At 44.5% G+C, this 6,062-nt stretch overlaps 1 long non-coding RNA gene across 1 annotated transcript; it reads right to left on the bottom strand.

Annotated features, from left to right (window-relative positions):
- Positions 1-3,452: 3,452 nt before the first annotated feature.
- On the bottom strand, positions 3,453-4,476 carry LOC138442621 (uncharacterized). The gene is made up of 2 exons (XR_011257791.1): positions 4,422-4,476; positions 3,453-3,791 (listed from the first exon to the last, which is right to left on the bottom strand). It is a non-coding gene; the product is annotated as an uncharacterized lncRNA (long non-coding RNA).
- Between the last annotated feature and the right edge of the window lie 1,586 nt (positions 4,477-6,062).

Below are 6,062 nucleotides of genomic sequence, written 5' to 3'. Positions count from 1 at the left end.
TCCTCTGTCCATGGGATTTTACAGGCAAGAATAATGGAGTGGGCTGCCATGCCCTCCTCCAGGGGATCTTCCCAACCCAGGGATCAAACCCACATCTCTTATGTCTCCTGCATTAGCAGACAGGTTTTTACCACTAGTGCCACCTTAACTTAGAGAAATTATTAAGCAGAACCCCCTGGTTTGCAAGCTTAAAGTAAGATTTATGCTAGAGGAGCTGATAGGCAGTTGAATAGTAATCATCAGCTTATAGATGGCTATCATAGCCATGTGATGGGATGAGAAAGACATTGTAGTGAAAAGAGGTACCCTGAAGAACACCAAATTTTAAAAGATAAGCCATAAAGAGGAGCTCTGGACCACAGCTTGTCTACTAACTGCAAACAACCTTTGATGTATATGCGTCATTGCTCAAAGTGTCACCCAAGGTACACAGGTCATGTCAAATATTTCCATTGCTCTAATTTTGACTCTATTTGCTTTGTAATAAATCTATAATACTGCCCAGAAACAGCATAGCATGGTAAACTGGACTTTTGTATCAGGCAGATGATGACCTTGGCTGTAACATTTATTAGCCATATGACTTTGGGCAAATAATTTAATCTCTCTGATTCTCAATTTTTACACATATATAATGAAAATGATAATTTTTCCCTCAAACAATTTGGTGTATAGAAGGAATAATGTATTTAAGGTGTCTTATACCTAACAGATATTTTTAAAAATAATTATCATCATCATATTCACATTATGATTAGTGTTAAATATTAGAAGCACTTTTCTTCAAAGTAGTTAAGCTGTACATGAAGTTGCTAGAAATTGCCTTCTATTCAGATGACACTGGCTACTTACTCCTTCTGGGCCCTATTTTGCTCTTTGTTGATTTGACTGGTTAGTTATTTGAAAGTTGAGGGGGGAGCTTAACCTCTCTTCCTCTTCCTCACTGATGCTTGTAAAAACAACTATTCATTCTTCAAGGTCCGTATTGGGCTTCCCAGGTGGCGCTAGTTGTAAAGAACCCCTCTGCCAATACAGAAGATGAAAGAGACCTAGGTTCGATTCCAGGGTTGGGAAGATTCCCTGGAGGAGGGCATGGCAACCCATTCAGTATTCTTGCCTGGAAAATCCTCATTGAGAGAGGAGCCTGGTGGGCTACAGTCCATGGGGTCGCAAAGAGTTGGACACGACGGAAGCAATTCAGCACACACACATTTACAAGGTCTGTATCAAATAATCGTCCATGAATGCATATCTGATGTCCCCCTAAGGAGAGAAGGTTGCAACCTGTAACACCTTTAGATTGTTCTCTCTTGGTACTTCTCCTTTGACCTTACATCACAGGCATTTGCAATTCTGCAAAGTCTTCTTCCTGAAGAGTGGGCTTCTTGGATTCAAAGACTCATCTTCACAACTCACGCAATGCCTGGCACAATGTCTGGCACAAAGCAGATCTTCACATGTAGACACTGAGTGGCCCGGACCCAGATTTCTGTAGTCAAGGTTTATGCACTAACTGTAGCCACTCACTTGTTTGACACGACACACCTCTCATACCCTTTCAACCAGACAGCATTACTGAAACGTTTACATTCATATTTTCTCTGATGGTCAGGGTGCAGAGGCCCTGGGTCAGATTTGGGAAGAGGACAGTACCAAAAATCCTGGTGAGGAAGCTGGTAAGTCTGGAGCGCTTTTGTGATGACATATACTTTCTCTCGGAGAAGGCAATGGAACCCCACTCCAGTACTCTTACCTGGAAAATCCCATGGGTGGAGGAGCCTGCAAGGCTGCAGTCCATGGGATCGTGAAGAGTTGGACACAACTGAGCAACTTCACTTTCACTTTTCACTTTCATGCATTGGAGAAGGAAATGGCAACCCACTCCAGTGTTCTTGCCTGGAGAACCCCAGGGATGGGGGAGCCCGGTGGGCTGCCGTCTATGGGGTCGCACAGAGTCGGACACGACTGCAGCGACTTAGCAGCAGCAGCAGCAGCAGCATGCTTTCTCTGATGATGAAATGCTTATGACCCATCTGTTCCCAGATGCTGTAGCCAAGGCAGAGTATGAGAAATAACAAAGGGGTTCTCTGACCTTATGCCATCATCCGCATAACTGCTAGACACTCCCTGTCCTTAGCAAAGTGGAGTGATGGCTCAATATCTTAGGAGCTTCAGAAAAATCCCCTGCATGGTCCACAGGTTTCACACACTCTTATAGACTGAATTTTTTTATCCTCTCAAAACTCCTATGTTGAAGCTGTAACTCACCACTCTGATCGTATTTGGAGACTCAGCCTTTGGCAAGTAATTAGGTTTAGAAGAGGTCACGAGAGGAGAAGGCAATGGCACCCTACTCCAGTACTCTTGCCTGGAAAATCCTATGGACGGAGGAGCCTGGTGGGCTGCAGTCCATGGGGTCGTAAGGAGTCGGACACGACTGAGCGACTTCACTTTCACTTTTCACTTTCATGCATTGGAGAAGGAAATGGCAACCCACTCCAGTGTTCTTGCCTGGAGAATCGCAGGGACGGGGGAGCTTGGTGCGCTGCCGTCTATGGGGTCGCACAGAGTCGGACAGGCCTGAAGCGACTTAGCAGCAGCAGAGGTCACGAGAGGGCTTAGTGTCCTTATAAGAATAGACACCAGAGGGCGCCCTTGCGTTTATCGTCTCTCCCTCCCCCCCTATCGTTCTGTTTCTCTATTCTCTCTCTCCAGCTTGTGAGCATGCAGTGAGAAGGTGATCATTTGCAAGGCAGCTAGTGAGCGCTCACCTGAAACTGAAGCCTACTAAATATCTATCTTGGAATTTCCAGCAGTCAGAATTACGAGAGAATAAATTTCTGTGGTTTAAGCCACCTAGTTTAGGGTATTTTGTTATGGTGGTCCAAACTAAGATAGATAACACACACACAGACACACACACTTGTAAATATGCATTCTTCTCATAAGACATGTATAGGATAAAAGTAGAATTATTGTCTATTGTTCTTAAGCCAATCACACTGCACCCCAGAACATAGACTACCTCTCTCTTAAACAGATTCTCTTTAGAGAACTGTGCCTTGCTTTTGATGTTCCTGAAAAAGAATTAAAACATATGTGCCTTCCAGTATTCTGTGGGAGCTAAGACATTTGTGAGTGGATTGTGCTGTGGACTCAACAATTTCTCTCATGAGAAAGGTAATAAAATGGGTCAGAGCACCTCTGCATTCCCATCCTCAATACCTCCTGACGGTTCTTACACTGAATCAGTTTTGCCTCAAGCCATGCGTCTGTTGTCCACCCCATCACAAAGTGAGGGAACCCAGCTCTCTTTTCCAGGACTGTTCTGATGGTAGAAGAGCCAATCCCTCAACACTGGGAAGAAGCCCTGGAGTGAATCACTGAATATGGTTGGGGTGTTCTACATGTTTTTCTTTGTTGCAGTTTAAAAAAGAAACCAAGGGAGCATCTTTCCCATAGGACAGAGGCATTCTTATTTTTTTTATTTTTTATTTTTTCAGAGGCATTCTTAGTTTGAGCACATATTCTTCTTGCCAGCCTCTGGAGCTAACTCGGCACTCCGCTTCCTTTTAACTTCTGCTCTAGTGCCTGGTGCTGAGCCAGTGCCATGGGCTAACCCTATTTGAAACTTTGGGGTGTTCATCTGCCTTGTTGGTGTCCCCTTCATCCCCGGAAGATGTTTATGACTCCTAATACTCGAATGTGTGGCTTCTCAGATTCTTATTCCATCCAAGGTCCCGCTTTGCCTTCCCTCTGGCAAAGGGTGAGATTTGTCCAGGGTCCTGTGACTGCAGAGAGGGGACATGAGAGATACTCAGGGCCATCTGTGGTTGAGTAGGACCTGCAGGTGACAAGGACGGTCCCCCTCAGTACTCTGCTTCCACCCCAGTGGGTGGGCACTGAAGCTGAGGGCAGAGTCTCTGGTCCCCCCTCCCGCCAGCTTTGGACCAAGGAAGTCAGCAAGGCCTGAGACCATTTCCAGAATGTCCCCTCCCCTACAGCTTTTCAGCTGCTGGCCCCCTATGATGTCCCCCACCAGGACAGACTTGACCCTACAGGGTTTTCTCTGCCATACCCCAGCCTGGCCCCACCTTGCCACCAACCTCTTGTCCCTGACCTCTGGCTCAGGGGGGTCCCACACTGGTGCTCCTGGAAGCCCAAGGTGGGAAAGCAGTGTCGGTCACCAGGGGTCCCCGGGCCAGGCTCCTACTCAGTGCTTTGTGCACCATCTCACTCAGCTGTGACACTCATCTCTGATACCAACCCGACTCATGAAGGCCACAGAGCTGCCCCCGGTGTCCAGGCCCAAGGCTTCCTCTCTGTGTTGAGGAAGAGAGGATCCTGGCTCTTCATGAGTCCTGACACCCAGAGAAGGGCCTGCAGGCACCTAGTCTCCCTCTCAGCAACATGGGGCTTACCTTACTGAGTAAAGAAAATAAAACGTGTCGCGCCCTTATTTTTATAACAGCATCAGTGTTTGTAATTTAACAAAGTGTGTGTTGTACGGAAAGTGTGTATTTCAACAAGTGGTTTTCTGCACATATGGGGAAAAAAGTGCCACATTGTTCCACCTGAAGTTGGTGAAGGTTCAGCCCATCCAAACAGGATGGACTTCTCTCTGGTCACTTACAACACCCCCTGGGGTCCCACTTATTCTTTAATAATGCTGCTTCTAAATTCACTTCTCTTGAGATTCTTAAGGCCAGATTTTTTTAACGAACTAGTTCCTAGGGTCCAGATATCAATTGACTAAGTCAGTGAGTGAAGGTTCAGTATTGTGTATAACATCTTTTTTTTTTTTACGAGAAAATTTCACCTTCTAACTCTTGCACTTCCTCAATCCAATATATCTCAATCATTTATGACTTGACTTTTGTCAAGACTGCCTATCTTCTCTTCCGAAAATGCTTCTCCACACTTGTTAAACTTCTTACACACTTCTTGTATTGTCTTCCTAAACTGTCATTAAATTTCTTCAGGATCAGGTTTTTTCTTTTCTAATTCAGTTAATTACCCTAGTCCCTCATCCATGGCTTCACTTTCCGAGGTTTCAGTTACTCAGATCAACTATGGTCCAAAAATATTAAATGGAAAATTCCAGAAATAAATAATGAATATGTTTTAAATTGTACACTGTTCCCAGTACCCTGATGAGATCTCATGCCATCCTGCCCCAGACATGAATCATCTCCTTGTCCAGCGTATCCCACTGGTCATATCCCACTTAGTAACCCTCTCAGTTATCAGGTCAACTTTCCTGGGATCACAGTACGTGTTTTCAAGTCACTCTTATTTTACTTAACTATCACCCCACAGTGCAAGAGTAGTGATGCTGACAACTGGGATCTGTCAAAGAAAAGCCATAAAATGATTCCTGAAAGTGAAAAGGTAAAAATTCTCAAGACGGTAAGAAAAACAATCGTATGCTGAGGGTGTTGAGATATTCATTAAGGATATATCTTTCATCTGTGAAATTGTGAAGGAAAACGAAATTCATGCTGGTTTTGCTGTCACATCTCAAATTGCAAAAGGCATAAAAGTAGTACAACAAAGTATTTTGAGGGGGTGAGACCACATTACAGTATATTGCAATAATTTTTCTTATTATTGTTAATCCCCTACCATGCCTACTTTATAAATTAAGCTTTATTATACGTATTATAGGTATGTAAGTACAAGAAAAAAACTAGTATATATAAGATATGTTAGTATATATAGGATATATCTGCAGTTCAGTCATCCACTGGGAGTCATGGGATCTATACCCTGCAGATACAAGAGGACTTATTGTATCCTTGCAGTCATCTCTGTTGTCTTGGTCTCCACATTTATTATTCAGCTCTATGCATTGGAGAATGAAATGGCAACCCACTCCAGTATTCTTGCCTAGAGAATCCCAGGGATTGGGGAGCCTGGTGGGCTGCCGTCTATGGGGTCACACAGAGTCGGACTCAACTGAAGCGGCTTAGCAGCAGCTGTAGCAACAGTATATAGGCAAAAGCCATGCTTTATATGCCTTCAGAGAAGGCAATGGCACCCCACTCCAGCACTCTTGCCTG

This window comes from Ovis canadensis, chromosome 6, assembly GCF_042477335.2.
Source record: "Ovis canadensis isolate MfBH-ARS-UI-01 breed Bighorn chromosome 6, ARS-UI_OviCan_v2, whole genome shotgun sequence".
In the NCBI taxonomy this organism is placed as follows: Eukaryota; Metazoa; Chordata; class Mammalia; order Artiodactyla; family Bovidae; genus Ovis; species Ovis canadensis.
The sequence above is the reverse complement of the archived record's forward strand: the minus strand, read 5'-3'. Positions and strand labels throughout refer to the sequence as shown.